We start from the raw sequence: 18,429 nt of genomic DNA, 5'->3' as shown, positions 1-18,429 counted from the left end.
TCCCATACTACGCCATCCAGACCCATCCCTCCAATACATCCTAGAGGTGGATGCGTCAAATATGGCTGTAGGAGCAGTTCTTTCCCAACGACCAACGAATACTTCACCACTCCACCCAGTTGCTTTCTTCTCTAAAGCACTAAGTAGCCCAGAGGTGAACTACCCAGTGGGTGAAAAAGAGCTGCTTGCCATAAAACTGGCACTTGAAAATTGGCGACATTTACTTGAAGGTACCCGGTTGCCAATACTCATATATACAGATCATAAGAATCTCCAATACCTTCAGACCAACAAGACCCTTTCCCATCGGCAGGTACGTTGGTCATTATTCTTCCTAAGATTCAATTTCTTAGTGACCTACACACCTGCAGATAAAAACAAGAAGGCGGATGCGTTATCACGGTTAACCGAAGATAACTGTGCTGAAATCCCTTCACTTCCTATAATACCCCATGATCGTATTATTGGTGTTGTTCGTTCCTTAAAGGAAGAGATTCTGCACAGTCTAGGACTGGATTCACCACCACCACAACTAAGTGCTGATGCAGAAGGCTTCCTCTACTTTGACAACAAACTTTACATACCTCCTGGTATGCATACTAAAATCTTGGAACTATCACATGACGTACCTATGGCAGGACATATGGGTATGACTAAGACATTTAATTTGCTTACCAGGCAATTTTGGTGGCCTGGAATGAAGACGTCTGTACAGAAATTTGTTTCCTCGTGTGACATCTGTGCAAGGTCCAAAATTGACACTACAAAACCATTTGGTCTACTTTGCAGTCTACCAATACCCAAAGTTCCATGGGAAGTTGTGTCTCTAGACTTTATAGTAGAATTACCACCTTCCAAAGGATTTACTACCATCCTAGTGTCAGTGGACCATCTGACAAAGATGGCACATTTCATTCCTATTCGCAGACTAGACTACCTTCATCTAAGGAAACAGCGGAATTACTAGTGAAACATGTGTTTAAACTACATGTAATTCCAAAGACTCTTCTATCTGACCGGGGTTCACAGTTCATCTCTAAGTTTTGGCAAGCTCTATGTCGTATACTACGTATTGAGCGGAAACTTACTTCCCCTTATCACCCACAGACCAATGGACAAACTGAAAGAGTCAACCAGTGTATTGAACAATATTTGCGTTGCTACACCTCATACCTACAGGATGATTGGGTGGACCTCCTCCCTTTGGCGGAATTTGCTTATAATAATGCAACCCACAGTACTACTAAGCAAAGTCCGTTCTACCTAAACTATGGGTTTCATCCCACACTTCTTCCACCACGCATCCTACCATCAAGTAATCCAGTAGCCTCTGACTATCTCACCCAAATAAAAGACTCTCTGGATTTACTTAACATCACCATCTCACATGCTCATAGCCAACCAAAAAGGTACTACGACCTTCGTAAAAGACCTTCTCCTCAATATACTATTGGGGATCTTGTTTGGCTATCTACAAAAAACTTGAGGTTAAAAATCCCCAGTAAAAAGCTTGGACCTCTGTTTTTGGGACCTTTCCCAATCGAGAAACTCATTGGAACAGCTGCAGTTCGACTCACTTTACCGGCAGATCTTAAGATACACCCCATTTTCCACGTATCTCTACTAAAGCCACATATACCCAACCAAGGAATTAGACCTACCATCTCGCCTCCACCTCCAGTACAAGTTGAAGGGGGAGAAGAATTTGAGATTAGGGAGATTTTGGATTCTCGTATCCACAGAGGAAAACTCCAATATCTCATCAGATGGAAAAACTATGGACCCCAAGACGACACCTGGTTGGATGCTTCTGACGTTCACGCATCCAGGCTTATAAAAAGGTTCCACTCTAAATACCCTGAGAGACCAGTGCTATAGGCCTTCTGGAGCCGGCCTTATGGGGGGGGTACTGTAAGATCCTGGTACTTTCAGTACCTTTCTAGCCTCTTACTTCCGCATTGCGTTCCCCCATTCAGGTAGGTGGAACGCATATAGCTGCATGTCTCTTTAACATCTGATGACGTCATCACTAGGCGCCGCTCTGAGCGGCTATTTCAACCGCCGGTGTGCACTCACAAGGTGTTCGTGCAACCGCTCGTTATACATCCCTGTCTGACGCTGCCGAATCCTCCAGCTATCTTCCCTATACCTGGATTGACCGGAGCCTCGCTACCTGATCCTATACCTCGCTACCTGATCCTTTACCTCGCTTACCAGCTAGTGATAAGTACCCCGCAGGGGATCCCTTCCTATCAAACCACATGCTATCTATTCCTGCATATTAAGAACTGTTGATAAGTCTATGATACATGCTCTTCAATACCTATCACCTGCAGCGTTACCTAGTTTGCCAGCTCTTGAGCCTACTACCACCTGTAACTTATATCTTTGCATTAACCTAGCATCTCCTGTACACTTCATCTGCTATCACCTACCACCTGTTTCTTGTACATGATTGCTAGCTCTCCTGCATACTAACTATCACCATCTGCTATCGCTCCTGCAACATTACTACCTGAGTGTCTATCATTAATTGCTATCACTACTCAAGCCTATTCCTTCAGTATATCACCTCAATACTATTGCATAGATATCTATCACTCCAGCAACATCTTATCTGAGTGTTTGTGTATGTGCATACTGAAGCAGGCTGAGCCACTATGATGAGTCAGGAGAGTTGGATAAGGTGATTCAACACATCTCTACAAGACTACTGAGTGGAAATTCTGCAGCTGCAAATCCAGTTCACTAAACCAAACCCCAGAGCGTTACAGATACACATGTTACAAAGCGTCGCCTATGGAAAATTTAGGGTACTGAAGTTTGTCGCCATTTCACGGGCACACACAAATTTAAGGATTGACATGTTTGGTATTTATTTGTTCGGTGCAACCTCATCTTTTATACACTACAAAAAATATGGGTAGATTATTGTGTTTGTTTGCCCTAATATTCATTTTAGGGTGTTTTTTACTGAAATTTTGCGTTTCTTAGACCTTTGCAGTAATATCGTGGGCCTTAAAAAATTGCAACTACCACTCATTTATTCTTTGGGGGTGTCTGCTTTAAGAAAATATATCATGTTTTACAAAATCACGTAGTACTATGTGATTTTGTGCACGAGGCGTCGGCAGCGGGCTGTGGGATGAGCCATGCGATTGCCGCTGCCCTCCTGCGATCCTTGGAGAAACCGACAGAAGACCCGCCTGCTTATGTAAACAAAGCAGGCGGCTCTTCTGTCAGACAGGCAGGGAGAGATCTGGAGTTTCAGCTAAGCTACAACCCCGATCTCTCTGTGCCTGTCACAGAGCCCTTCCCCCACACAGTCAGTAATGACAATTAGGCATACATTAACCCCTTTGATCACCCCCAGTGTTAACCCCTTTCCTGCCAATGTCATTTTTAAGTAACAGTGCATATTATTTAGCACTGATTACTGTATTAATGTCACTGGTCCCCAAAAAGTGTCAAAAATGTTAGTTAGGAGCCTGATCTGTCCGCCGCAATGTCGCAGTCCCGCTAAAAATCGCTGATCGCCGCCATTACTAATAAAAGAAAAAAAATTCCAAAAATCTATCCTGTAGTTTGTAAACGTATAACTTTTGCGCAAATCAATTAAAATACGCTTTTTTGGATTTTTTTTTTAACCAAAAATATATAGCAGAATACAAATTGGCCTAAACTGATCAAAAAAATTAGATTTTTTAAAATTTTTTAATGGGAATATTTTATAGCAGAAAGTAAAAAATAAGGCGTTTTTTTTCAAAATTGTCACTCCTTTTTTGTTTATAGCACAAAATCTAAAAAAAAACCGCACAGGTGATCAAATACCACCAAAAGAAAGCTCTATTTGTGGGAAAAAAAGGACATCAATTGCATTAGGGTACGTCGTCGCATGACGGCAAAATTTGTCGTTAAAGTAACACAGTGCTAAATCGCAAAAAAAGGCCTGGTCATTAAGAAGGGGGGGGGTAAAACCTTTCCGGAGCTGAAGTGGTTCTGTAAATTTTAAATATCAATTAAAAAAACTGTCACTTTGATTTAAAAAATAAATAAATAAAAAAATTAAAAATAATATAAATATATATATATATATATATATATATATATATATATATATATATTGGTATGTGAGATTTGTATACTGAGCCCAGAGGCTGGATTCACAAAGCTAATACAAAAGGAGAAAACTTCCTTTAAAAAAAAAAAAAAAATGTCAGTTATTGGCTGAGTGCCAGAAACAACAACAGCAGTTAGGTCACATGACCATGTTGTGATGTCATCAGCCGCCCCTATATAAGGACGCTGACAGTTGGATCCTGCCAGTCCCCAGAGTGGTCAGCATACTGTGCAGACGTGTTTTTTTTCTCTGGCGATATTTTGCTTGTGATTTCATCCTAGCAATTTACTGTGATTCGATTCAATCGAATTGTAATTTTTTCTCTTGAATACTTCAAGTGTGCTTGAATTATTCTTCAGAATGAGATTTTTTCAGTGTAAGAAGGCTGTTTATCACATTAACACCGAAGATAAACAGAGCACTGGAACACCACCTATGGATGGTATCATTGCACAACCTGCAGATACCCCAACCAAGAAGCCCACAAAAATGAAGAGGGCTCGAGCTTTTCTCCGCGGGTGCTTTAGAGCGGCCGCTGGATGCTTTGGTGTCGGCTATAAAGTCGATGGCTCAGACTACAAGACAGACTGGAATGGTAAGTATTGTGGATATTGATAGATTCATTTTTTTACTTTTCCCCATTGATGACGGGTGACATTCCTATATGTACATACCGTATTTCCCGATGTATAAGACGACCCCCTAATTTTTTCAGTTAAAACATAGGTTTTGGGCTCTACTCTCCGTATAAGACTCCCCCCCTACAACATGATGATGGGGGGTCTTGTCTAGCAGCCATTCCTTTACACCCACTAATCAGACAGGAGTATAAAATGTGAACCTTAAGAGGAAGAGAACTCCGGGTTTAGGACTACCAAGCTGGCCCAAAACGAACGTTCCTAATCTGTCAGCCCGCTGGATGTGCGGTAATACTCTATGTACCGTAGCTATGGTTACATACAGTATACTGCGCTGAGCCAATCACAACAAGCAATGTATTCTATTAATGAATACAAAGCCTGCTCAGATTGGCGGAGTCAGAGAGGCGGGCTGATAATGTTACAACCTCTGACTCAGCCAATCCGAGCCGTCTTTTTATTCATTAATAGAATACAAAGCAGGCGGCTCTTCTGTCAGACAGGCAGGGAGAGATCAGGAGTTTCAGCTAAGCTACAACCCCCGATCTCTCTGTGCCTGTCACAGAGCCCTTCCCCCACGCAGTCAGTAATGACAGTTAGGCATACATTAACCCCTTTGATCACCCCCAGTGTTAACTCCTTCCCTGCCAGTGTCATTATTACAGTAACAGTGCATATTATTTAGCACTGATTACTGTAGTAATGTCACTGGTCCCCAAAAAGTGTCAAAAATGTCAGTTAGGGGTCCGAACTGTCCGCCGCATTGTCGCAGTCCCGCTAAAAATCGCTGATCGCCGCCATTACTAATAAAAACAAAAAATTCCAAAAATCTATTCCGTAGTTTGTAAAAGCTATAACTTTTGCGCAAACCAATTAAAATATGTTTTTTGGGATTTTTTTTTTTTTACCAAAAATATGTAGCAGAATATAAATTGCCCTAAACTGATAAAAAAAAAATGATTTTTAAAATTTTTTTATTGGGAATATTTTATAGCAGAAAGTAAAAAATATGGCGTTTTTTTTCTTCCAAAATTGTCACTCTTTTTTTGTTTATAGCGCAAAATCTAAAAAAAAAACGCACAGGTGATCAAATACCACCAAAAGAAAGCTCTATTTGTGGGAAAAAGAAGGACACAATTGTATTAGGGTACGGCGTCGCACGACCGCAAAATTTGTCGTTAAAGTAACACAGTGCCGAATCGCTAAAAATGGCCTGGTCATTATGGGGGGTAAAACCTTCCGGAGCTGAAGTGGTTAAGCCATGGGTCTGTAAATTTTAAATATCAATTAAAAAAAACTGTCCCTTTGATTTAAAAGAAAAAAAAATATATATATATATATATATAAATATATTGGTATGTGAGATTTGCGCAAACCAATTAAAATACGCATTTTGGGATTTTTTTTTTTACCAAAAATATGTAGCAGAATACAAATTGGCCTAAACTGATAAAAAAAGTTTGATTTTTTAAATTTTTTTATTGGGAATATTTTATAGCAGAAAGTAAAAAATATGGCGGTTTTTTCAAAATTGTTACTATTTTTTTGCAAAATTTGTCGTTAAAGTAACACAGTGTCGAATCGCAAAAAAAATGGCCTGGTTAATAAGGGGGTAAAACCTTCCGGAGCTGAAGTGGTTAAGCCATGGGTCTGTAAATTTTAAATCTCAATTAAAAAAAAAACTCATTTTGATTAAAAAAAAATAAAATAATATATATATTGGTATGTGAGATTTGTATACTGAGCCCAGAGGCTGAATTCACAAAGCTAATACAACAGGAAAAAACTTCCTTTAAAAAAAAAAAAAAAATGTCAGTTATTGGCTGAGTGCCAAAAACAACAACGGCAGTTAGGTCACATGACTGTGATGTCATCAGCCGCCCCTATATAAGAAGCTGACAGTTGGATTCTGCCAGTCCCCAGAGTGGTCAGCATACTGTGCAGACGTGTTTTTTTTTCTCTGGCGATATTTTGCTTGTGATTTCATCCTAGCAATTTACTGTGATTTGATTCAATCGTATTGTAATTTTTTTCTCTTGAATACTTCAAGTGTGCTTGAATTATTCTTCACAATGAGATTTTTTCAGTGTAAGAAGGCTGTTTATCACATTAACACCGAAGATAAACAGAGCACTGGAATACCACCTATGGATGGTATCATTGCACAACCTGCAGATACCCCAACCAAGAAGCCCACAAAAATGAAGAGGGCTCGAGCTTTTCTCCGCGGGTGCTTTAGAGCGGCCGCTGGATGCTTTGGTGTCGGCTATAAAGTCGATGGCTCAGACTACAAGACAGACTGGAATGGTAAGTATTGTGGATATTGATAGATTCATTTTTTTACTTTTCCCCATTGATGACGGGTGACATTCCTATATGTACATACCGTATTTCCCGATGTATAAGACGACCCCCTAATTTTTCCAGTTAAAACATAGGTTTTGGGCTCTACTCTCCGTATAAGACTCCCCCCTACAACATGATGATGGGGGGTCTTGTCTAGCAGCCATTCCTTTACACCCACTAATCAGACAGGAGTATAAAATGTGAACCGTAAGAGGAAGAGAACTCCAGGTTTAGGTCTACCAAGCTGGCCCAAAACGAACGTTCCTAATCTGTCAGCCCGCTGGATGTGCGGTAATACTCTATGTACCGTAGCTATGGCTACATACAGTATACTGCGCTGAGCCAATCACAGCGAGCGATGTATTCTATTAACCACTTAAGCCCCGGAGGATTTGGCTGCTAAACGACCAGAGGGTATTTTGCGATTCGGCACTGCGTGAATTTAACGGACAATTGCGCGGTCGTGCGACGCTGTACCTAAACGAATTTGGCGTCCTTTTTTTCCCACAAACAGAGCTTTCTTTTGGTGGTATTTGATCACCTGTGCGATTTTTTGATCACGCGCTATAAACAAAAAAAGAGCGTCAATTTTGCAAAAATAGCAATATTTTTCCCTTTTTTTTATATGAAATTCCCCCAAAAAAAAATGTAAAAATCAAAATTTTTTAATATTTTCGGCCAATTTGTTTTATGCTACCTATGTTTGGTAAAAAAAATCGCAAAAAGCGTATTTTGATTGGTTTGCGCAAAAGTTATTGCGTTTACTAACAAAGGGAAAGATTTTTGTCATTTTTGTTGTTTTTTTTTTTAACGCGTAATGGCGGCGATCTGCGATTTTTTTGCGGTACTGCGACATTGCGGCGGAAAGATCGGACCCTTGACTGACATTTTTGACACTTTTGGGGTTACCAGTGACATTTCTACAGTAATCAGTGCTATATATATGCACTGTTACTGTAAAAATACACTGGTAGTGAAGGGGTTAACTTTATTTGAGAGGGAGGGGCTGTGTGTGTCCCTAGGGGCGTGATTCTAACTGTGATTGGCTGTGGCTTCAACTGTATGCAGAGTGATCAATGGATCTACATAGTAGATCCATGTGATCAGCTCTCATACAGAGAGGAGAATGACAGGCAGCTTGTTTACACAAGCTGCCTGACTTTCTCCCTCTCCCCCGCCGATCGCAGCGTGGCCGGCGGCGATCGGGTCCGCCGGTCACACGCGCGGGGGGGTCCGTGACCACGCGGGAGCGGGAGCGCGCCTCCGGCGGCGCGCGCTCGCTCCCTAAACCCTCACAGGCGAGCGACGTAGACCTACGTCACTTTGCCTGTGAGGGGCTGACCGCCGCCGTAGATAGTCGTGCGGCGGTCGGCAAGTGGTTAATGAATACAAAGCCTGCTCGGATTGGCGGAGTCAGAGAGGCGGGCTGATAATGTTACAACCTCTGACTCAGCCAATCCGAGCCGTCTTTTTATTCATTAATAGAATACAAAGCAGGCGGCTCTTCTGTCAGACAGGCAGGGAGAGATCAGCAGTTTCAGCTAAGCTACAACCCCCGATCTCTGTGTGCCTGACACAGAGCCCTTCCCCCACACAGTCAGTAATGACAGTTAGGCATACATTAACCCCTTTGATCACCCCCAGTGTTAGCCCCTTCCCTGCCAGTGTCATTTATACAGTAACAGTGCATATTATTTAACACTGATTACTGTAGTAATGTCACTGGTCCCCAAAAAGTGTTAGGGGCCCGATCTGTCTGCCGCAATGTCGCAGTCCTGCTAAAAATCGCTGATCGCCGCCATTACTAATAAAAACAAATAAATAAATAAAAATGACCTAAATATTTCCCCTAGTTTGGCCTAAACTGATAAAAAATTTATGTTTTTTTTTATTTTTTTTATTGGGAATATTTTATAGCAGAAAGTAAACAATATGGCGTTTTTTTTTTTTTTTTTTCAGAATTGTCACTCTTTTTCTGTTTATAGCGCAAAATCTAAAAAAAAACGCACAGGTGATCAAATACCACCAAAAGAAAGCTCTATTTGTGGGGAAAAAAAGGACATAAATTGTATTAGGGTACATTGTCGCACGACCGCAAAATTTGTCGTTAAAGTAACACAGTGCCGAATCGCAAAAAACTGGCCTGGTCATTATAGGGGGGGGGGGGGGAGGGTTAAAACCTTCCGGAGCTGAAGTGGTTAAGCCATGGGTCTGTAAATTTTAAATATCAATTTAAAAAAAATGTCACTTTGATTAAAAAAAAAAAAAAAAAAATATATATATATATATATATATATATATATATATATTGGTATGTGAGATTTGCGCAAACCTATTAAAATACGCATTTTGGGATTTTTTTCTTTTTTACCAAAAATATGTAGCAGAATACAATTTGGCCTAAACTGATAAAAAAAGTTTGATTTTTTTAATTTTTTTTATTGGGAATATTTTATAGCAGAAAGTAAAAAATATGGTGTTTTTTTCAAAATTGTTACTATTTTTTTGCAAAATTTGTCATTAAAGTAACACAGTGTCGAATAGCAAAAAAAATGGCCTGGTTATTAAGGGGGTATAACCTTCCGGAGCTGAAGTGGTTAAGCCATGGGTCTGTAAATTTTAAATCTAAATTTAAAAAAAACTGTCATTTTGATTAAAAAAAAAAATATATATATATATATATCTATTAATATATATTGGTATGTGAGATTTGTATACTGAGCCCAGAGGCTGAATTCACAAAGCTAATACAAAAGGAGAAAACTTCTTTTAAAAAAAAAAAAAAAAAAAAATGTCAGTTATTGGCTGAGTGCCAAAAACAACAACGGCAGTTAGGTCACATGACTGTGATGTCATCAGCCGCCCCTATATAAGAAGCTGACAGTTGGATCCTGCCAGTCCCCAGAGTGGTCAGCATACTGTGCAGACGTGTTTTTTTTTCTCTGGCGATATTTTGCTTGTGATTTCATCCTAGCAATTTACTGTGATTTGATTCAATCGTATTGTAATTTTTTCTCTTGAATACTTCAAGTGTGCTTGAATTATTCTTCACAATGAGATTTTTTCAGTGTAAGAAGGCTGTTTATCACATTAACACCGAAGATAAACAGAGCACTGGAATACCACCTATGGATGGTATCATTGCACAACCTGCAGATACCCCAACCAAGAAGCCCACAAAAATGAAGAGGGCTCAAACTTTTCTCCGCGGGTGCTTTAGAGCGGCCGCTGGATGCTTTGGTGTCGGCTATAAAGTCGATGGCTCAGACTACAAGACAGACTGGAATGGTAAGTATTGTGGACAGGGCCGGTATTAGGGTGGGGGGGCAGCTGCCCTGGGCGGAATGATTTACTGTGGGGAAGAGGGCGGAGTTTGCCCTGCACAGAATATTCTGCCCAATGTAAGACAGAGGGCGGCTCTGTTCCTGCATGTAGAGTAGATGGTAGCCCCGCCCCCTGCCTGCACAGCGCGCTGTACTATTCCCCCAGTGACAGAGTGGAGGAGGCGGGGCATGTGAGGGTGGGAGGGCTAACACTATCAGCGCTTCCTGATTGGCTCCAGAATAGACCAACACTGCACAACTTTCCTGCTTCTTAACAGCGGCTTCCCCCTCCCCTATCTAATCCTTTCTATCACTCCTGCTTTCTCTGTCACAGCTTCCCGATGTTTGGGGGACATCACCACCCTCCCCCCCAGACTTCTGTTTTTATCCCTCCCTGCTCTGGGCGATCTCAGAGCCAATTTCCTTCTCTATGTAGTGACTCCTCCTCCCAGACCCGGATTGGCCAATCGGGAGCACCCGGTGGGCTGGATTGGTCATTTCTCGGTGAAGAGGAAGTCACTTACTAAACTCACTGCGTTCCATGCCTTGGTCCCACTCCATAAAACACGCCCACGGGCCGATAATTGGCACGCAGGAGATACACTTCTGGTGGGAGGCGTAGAAGAAGAGATGGGCACCCTATCACATGGAGCTGTGTGAAGATGATGGGAGGGACAGGAGCTCTGGCCACTCCTCCCTCTGGGGAATTCAGCTGAGGGGCGGGGCTACACATGACTGCCTCGGGTGAGGGAGATGGAGGCTGTAGAGTGCAGAGCCGAGCAGAGTCACCTCGGAGCTAAACCAGCCTGACCTGCCGTGTGTGTAGCAGCAGCTCAGTGTGTGATAATGACAGCAGTCTAAGGTGTTCTGTGTGTCCAATCACCATCAGGACTGACTGAGCGTTCCTTCCTTCTTCCCCAGTTAAAATCAGGAAGACTGGGAATATCCACACCCAACTGCCAGCATAACAGAGGGAAAGTACAGAGAAAACTTTTTTTATGAAACATTATATGATCAGCCTCTCCTGTCTGCAGCTCTGATAGTGTCATATTACAGGCACTGATGGTAATTATTGAGTTTAGACTGCACACAAAGAGCTCAGACTGATGTCAGGGGGCGGGGTTTGAGACTGCTAAAGAAATATTGGAAGATCAGAAATAAAATGTAAAAAGTCAAATATTTAGACTGGACAGAAATAAAAATATCTGATCTGTTAGAAAGCTTTATACAAAGAGATAAGACTCAATTCACAGTGCTAACAGGAATAAAGATCTTTATTTAACCACTTAAGCCCTGGAAGATTTTACCCCCTTCCTGACCAGGGCCTATTTTGCGATTCGGCACTGCGTGACTTTATCGGACAATTGCACGGTCGTGCGACACTGTACCTAAACGAATTTGACGTCCTTTTTTTCCCAGAAATAGAGATTTATTTTGGTGGTATTTGATCACCTTTGCGATTTTTTTTTTTTTTTTTTGCACTATAAACAAGAAAAGAGCGACAATTCTGAAAAAAAATATATTTTTCACTTTCTGCTATATACAAACACAATTTTTGGGGAAAAAAATTCACTTTTTTAAATAAAAAAATAAGAAAAAAGTAAAGTTAGCCCAAGTTTTTATAATGTGAAAGATAATGTTATGCCAAGTAAATAGATACCCAACATGTCATGCTTCAAAACTGCGCACGCTTGGGGAGTGGCGACAAGCATTGGTACTTAAAAATTCCCATCGGTGACATTTTAAACATTTCTACAGGTTACCAGTTTAGAGTTACAGAGGAGGTCTAGGGCTCCAATTATTGCTCTCGCTCTAACGATCGCGGCAATACCTCACATGTGTGGTTTGAACGCCGTTTACATCTATGGGCGCGACTTGCGTATGCGCTTGCTTCTGCGCGTCAGCTAACAGGGATGGGACAATTTAATGTCTTTTTTTCCTATTTATTTTATCTTTTATGTTTTATTTTTACACTGTTTTTTTTTATTTTTTTATTTTGATCACTTTTATTCCTATTACAAGGAATGTAAACATCCCTTGTAATAGAAATAAGCATGACAGGACCCCTTTAATGTGAGATCTGGGATCAAAAAGACCTCCGATCTCACATCTACACTAAAAAAGAAAAAAAGTCATTTATTTTCATCTTGGAAAAAAAATGGGCTCTTTAAATCGGTTGCTAGGAAGCGACGTATGATGTCGCTCCGGTCCTCCAAGGCCATAGAGTAAAGTGAGGACCATCTTGCCCTCACTCGACTTCCTGCCTGAGGGGACAGCAGATCGGATCATTTTCCCCACCACCGATGGGTCCGGTAAGCAGGGAAAAGGACCGGGAAGCGGTGGGAGGGAAGGGGGCACCTCTCCCGTCACCCATAAGGGTGATCCCGCGGAGAATCTGCCGCTGGGACCACCCTTATGTCAAAGCTGACTGCCCGCAGTTTCAAAAAATACCGGGGTTATGGCAGCAGATATGTAACGTCAAAGTACCGACGTAAAACTGCGGCGGCGGTCCAGAAGTGGGTAACTGATACATTTGCAGGACAACTTGTTCTGTCGATAAACAACAGACTTACTGGCCGGTTCACCAGGTGAAAATAAAGGAAAGCCTAAAGAAAGAAAACGAATGCAGCTATCACATCTACTAATGAGTAAGCTGCAATATAATAAATGTTTGCTTTTGGGTTAAATAGAACTTTCATATATACTAATAAAAGAGACATTATGAATATCTATATAAACCAATGATAGGAACACCATACATAAATATTCCTACTACATTCGTCTCTCTCAGCCAAAAGAAACATATCAGCGGAATGTCAGGCTGGTGTAAGACCCCCATAGTGGGTGGCTGGTCTCCTGTCTGATTTCAGGGATGACATATGACACATTTTCTGAACAATACTGCCAGTTCAAAAAGCCCTTCCTTTTCACTTAAAATATATTTGCCATTTTTCTCAGCTGGTCTGCCACACTGCACAGCCAGGCAGGTGACAGCAACTTCTTGTTGCAGTTTTACAACTTCCTTTGTGACCCGCCCACTCATTTTCAGTGGCGGTTGGTGCTCCATGGGCCTGGGGGGGGGCAGCAGACGGACCACACCAGCCCGCACACCATACCCCCTCCCCCGGGTCGCCGGCTCACTCCCCATGTGGAGGGCAGGCAGCGGCAGCTTCCCCTCAGTCTCCTGCATTTCCTCCCTCCTCCTCCTCCTCCTTGGCCAATGGCATGGCTTCTCCTTTCGGCCAATCGGGAAACGGGTCTCAGGATTCTGATTGGCCAGGAGGAGGATCCGTGTAACAATAGCGAATATTCATTCGCTATTGTCACACAACTGGGTGGGCTCAGGGCACAGTGCTCTGCGCCCGAGCCCACCTTTTTTTGAAGCCTATTAGAGACTCTGGCTCTAATCACGTGCTTCAAAAAAAAAAAAACCTCATTGGAATCCATGCGTCCAGCGCCCTGCATGTAGATTAGGGGGCCAGACGCATGGATAGGAGGGGCGGCACCCCTGCGCCCCCACTGGACGGGCCGCCACTGCTCATTTTACTATAAAAGTCCATCACCACATCATTGAAAATACTTGTTGCCCGGCTTCTTGACTCACTGACTAGCAGAAAGCATCACAGCCAGTGGGTTGGGATAAGTGTCAGGCAACCAGCAGTTTTATATAAAGACCAACAGTGGCCGTCCCTGTGTCCCTGTCATAATGGGTTTAGTTCTTGTCCCTGGCACTGCAGTTTTGAACTTTTCTCTCTATAACTTGATGTTCTACAATGAAAAATCTATTAAAAGTAGATGTAGTTGCTAAATCTGATTCCTTTTTTTTTTTTTTATTGCAGATGTATACGGTACTTACCGCAGAGTCAGCTCACACGGCAGGCCTGCCCCAGTGAGCGAGACTGAAGGTGAAATCCACACCAAGACTCCACCAAGATGTTACCGCCGGTCCCCTAGCACTAGGGAGATCATCCCAATAAGATTGGATGGCTTCAGATTCCATTGCCCTCTCGGAGAGGGGAGTTTCGGAAAGGTAAGTGGTCAGATCTTTTCTCTGATTTAAAATATTTAGGTAGAGTGGGGAAGGATTTGAACCCCTGTCTGGCCTTATCACTATCCAGGACTACATTAGAGAGATTTCCCCTCACTTCCTGTCCTGCTGAGAACGGTTTCACAAGACAGGAAGTGATGGAAAATCTGCAACAAGGACACAGACAGAAATCCCCTCACCCTAAGTATTTTGATTTCTGTCTGTGTGGCTGTTGCAGAGATAAATGTAGCACCCTCCTAGGTAGGTGGTAATGAGAGAGTATAGTTTTTGGCTCTGTCTGCCTATCAGAAGAGCAGCAGGCAAATCTATTTTGCTTCCTGTCTAGCAGAGAGCAGGATCTGTGAGTTAGGTCAGCTCAGTGTGCTCAGTATGTGATTCATTGGGTCTAGAGAGTGTTTCACACTAGTCCAATTGGGAGGCATGTTGGACAGTGGGAGGAAACCTTTGATACAGTCCTGGTGATTGGCAGAGACTGGCTGTCTCTGTGCATTTTGGAATCCTGTATAAAAGCCAGGAGCACATGTGCTGTGGGGTCTTTGGCTGGTGAGTCCTGGAGGGAGGGTGGCGGCTGCCTCCTTCTCTGTAGCAGTGGCACATGGCATCAGGAGGTCGTCCTTAGGGCCAGAGGAACGGAGCTGAAGCCAGAGGTCCAGGAAAGCTGACTGAGGGGGAGACACTGGAGACCGTAGAAAAACAGTACCGTGATTACAGGGGATTGTGTCAAGAGGCCTGACCTGAGGGGGGCCACCCCGGAGTAGGATAGTCAGAGAACAGGTGTCAGTGGTCGAGAAAGAGGATGCTAGGAAAGTCTCCTGAAGAGAATTTAGTTAATCATTCATCTGGATAGAAACTTAACCCCAAATTCACCTAAGTGGCAGGGAGAATCAACAGCCTGGCTGTATTGAGAATTAGAAGTCCTCCATCTTGTGAATAGTTAATTTGGAGTATCCCACAATTATATTCTCCCATCCCTATTTAAAATAAAACACCAAAAACAACTACATATCCCTGGACTAATCATTGACTGAGCCAAGAAGTAAAGTGTTAAATTGTGAATGCCAATATTGTGAACGGTAACCCAGGGGGACCCGAAAGTGTAATATCCAGCAGTCCTCAAGGGGGCAGTGCTACATAAACATACACTTAAAAGCCCAATTCTTTCCATTTCATTCAGATAAATCAGTTCCAGGTGCATTAACAAACACAAAAGGTGATCATAAATAATGTTTTCTTTAGCAGCTAATGCCAAAGTGGAAAAACCTGTTCATTGCCAGCATGTTATAGAGTGGGGCGCTGGCTCTCTCTTGGGAAGCAGTGGTCTCTCTACAGTGGTTCGACATGCCCCCTGATGAGTCAGAGCTACAGCTCTCCAATCAGCAAAGCTCATGTTCCATGCTGATTGGAGAGCTCTGGGCTCTGATTCAGAATGGGACGTGTCAAACCTCTGTAGGAAGACCACTGCTTCTGGGGGAGAGGCCAGGGGGGCAAAGGACAGGCTTTTCTATTCAGGTTGTTGCAGCTTTTTATTTAAAACAATCTATAAGACTTGTATTGTACATATTTGATTTTGATGCATCTGAAATGTATTTAGCTGTTTTCAACTCAATCTTCACTCAGGCATCTAACTTTATATAACATAGAAAGAATCAGGGTGGTGAAGAACAACAGCTTCTTCATGAAGGTTTGAGTAGTGAAATGGGATGATCTCACCTTTGTTGGTGGTTTTTATTGAGGTATATCTCAGTGCACTGTGCACCAGGATGAGTGAGACTCCAGCCAAGAGTGAGAGAAGATCCCAGAATTTCAGCTGTTTCACCGGCGTAGACCCTTGTAGTAAATAATAGACCATTATGGTGATTCTACCATCAGGGCAGCCATCAGAAATGTTGGGGCCCCTTACACAGCTTTAGGACTGGGCCCCCCGGTGCTTGACCACCAACCTTCCCCATGGCCCGCCAACTGGCTGCCCCAGCAAATCTGCCCACTGGCCATCTTACCAAGTAAAGTAGATTTTAAGAAAAATCAGAAGATGAAGGGGGGGGGGGGGGGGAGAACCACTTTACAGTAAAGGTGCAACAATGGTAACATTTCCAAAATGTAAACCACAGTTCCCAGTCCACCACAGTGCCCCGTACATCACCGTGCCGCTTACATAACAGTGCCCTGTACATCACTGTGCCCCCTATACATCACTGTGCCCCCTATACATCACTGTCCCGCTTACATAACAGTGCCCCGTACATCAAAGTGCTCATACATCATGGCCACTTACATCACAGTGCTGCTTACATCACAGGGCCCATATATAAAACAGTGCAGCTTACATCACAGTGATCTGTATAACAGTGCAGCTTACATCACAGTGATCTGTATAACAGTGCAGCTTACATCACAGTGATCTGTATAACAGTGCTGCTTACAACAAGGTGCCAATAAATCAATGCCACTTACATTACAGTGCTGCTTACATCACAGTGCTGCTTACATCAATGCCACTTACATCAATGCCACTTACATCAATGCCACTTACATCAATGCCACTTACATCACAGTGCTGCTTACATCAATGCCGCTTACATCACAGTGCTGCTTACATCAATGCCACTTACATCACAGTGCTGCTTATATCACAGTGCCAATACATCAATGCCACTTACATCACAGTGCCCATAAATCAGTGCCCCATACATCACAGTGCCCGTTCATCAATGTGCTCCTTTATGACACAGTACCCCTTTTATTGCAAGCCTTCCCTGCAGAGTACCACCTTGGTAAGTCATAGGCACTGATCAGCCTGGGTGTCCTCTCCCTTCTGTCTCAAGCCAGCAGCCGCTACAATGCTCACAGTGGACGGAGACTGGAGGTGCTGCAGATCTGGAAGGAAGGCGAGAGCTGGCCAACTTAACAAGCGGGTACTTATCCACTTGTTAATTTTAAAAGGCTCCCGCACTCTCTGCAGATAGTCCTGCAGCACCTCCCACTCCCTGTGAGTATGGCAGTGGTGGCTGGCAGGAGACCTAGCAAAAAGGACACAACTGCTAAGTGGTGGACCGTGGCCCTGACAGGACTTTCATTTGGCATGGACCGTGGCTCCATTTAGTGTTCCCTACGAAGTACCAAGAGCCTCTCATGGGCCCAAATGTCAGTCTGCCCCAATCCCTGTCCACAATGTATCCCCATCCCCACCCGGATTATCCATCCCTGTCCACAATGTATCCCCATCCCCACCCGGATTTATCCATCCCTGTCCACAATGTATCCCCATCCCTGTCCACAATGTATCCCCATCCGGATTTATCCATCCCTGTCCACAATGTATCCCCATCCCTGTCCACAATGTATCCCCATCCTCACCCGGATTATCCATCCCTGTCCACAATGTATCCCCACCTGGATTATCCATCCCTGTCCACAATGTATCCCCATCCCCACCCGGATTATCCATCCCTGTCCACAATGTATCCCCATCCCCACCCGGATTATCCATCCCTGTCCACAATGTATCCCCATCCCCACCCGGATTATCCATCCCTGTCCACAATGTATCCCCACCTGGATTATCCATCCCTGTCCACAATGTATCCCCATCCCCACCCTGATTATCCATCCCTGTCCACAATGTATCCCCATCCCCACCCGGATTATCCATCCCTCTCCAGGATTCTGGTTGGGGATGGGGATACATTGTGGACAGGGAAGGATAAATCCGGGTGGGGATGGGGATACATTGTGGACAGGGATGGAGGAATCGGGCCTGGATGGGGATGATGGGAGTTGCAGTGTGATAATGGATGAGGATGATTCTGAGTGGGGATGAGAGTTACTAAGTGAAGAGGCTCACCACAATGTAATTCCTTTCCCCACTTACAATCACCCCCAGCCATTTTTACATTGCACCTCCATCATGTCTGGAGTTCTGTGTCCCATCAGGAGTGCAAACAAAGCACTGGAGGA

At 43.3% G+C, this 18,429-nt stretch overlaps 1 pseudogene across 1 annotated transcript in view; it reads right to left on the bottom strand.

Annotated features, from left to right (window-relative positions):
• LOC309544017 overlaps nucleotides 1-13,494 on the bottom strand; it is a 36,034-nt pseudogene extending 22,540 nt beyond the window's left edge. The window contains exon 1 of the transcript in view: nucleotides 13,330-13,494. The product of the transcript in view is annotated as an uncharacterized misc_RNA (transcript). The remainder of the gene's footprint in view (nucleotides 1-13,329) is intronic.
• Between the last annotated feature and the right edge of the window lie 4,935 nt (nucleotides 13,495-18,429).

Source organism: Pelophylax lessonae (genome assembly GCF_965119305.1).
Source record: "Pelophylax lessonae genome assembly, contig: HAP1_SCAFFOLD_613, whole genome shotgun sequence".
Taxonomy (NCBI): domain Eukaryota; kingdom Metazoa; phylum Chordata; class Amphibia; order Anura; family Ranidae; genus Pelophylax; species Pelophylax lessonae.
The sequence above is the reverse complement of the archived record's forward strand: the minus strand, read 5'-3'. Positions and strand labels throughout refer to the sequence as shown.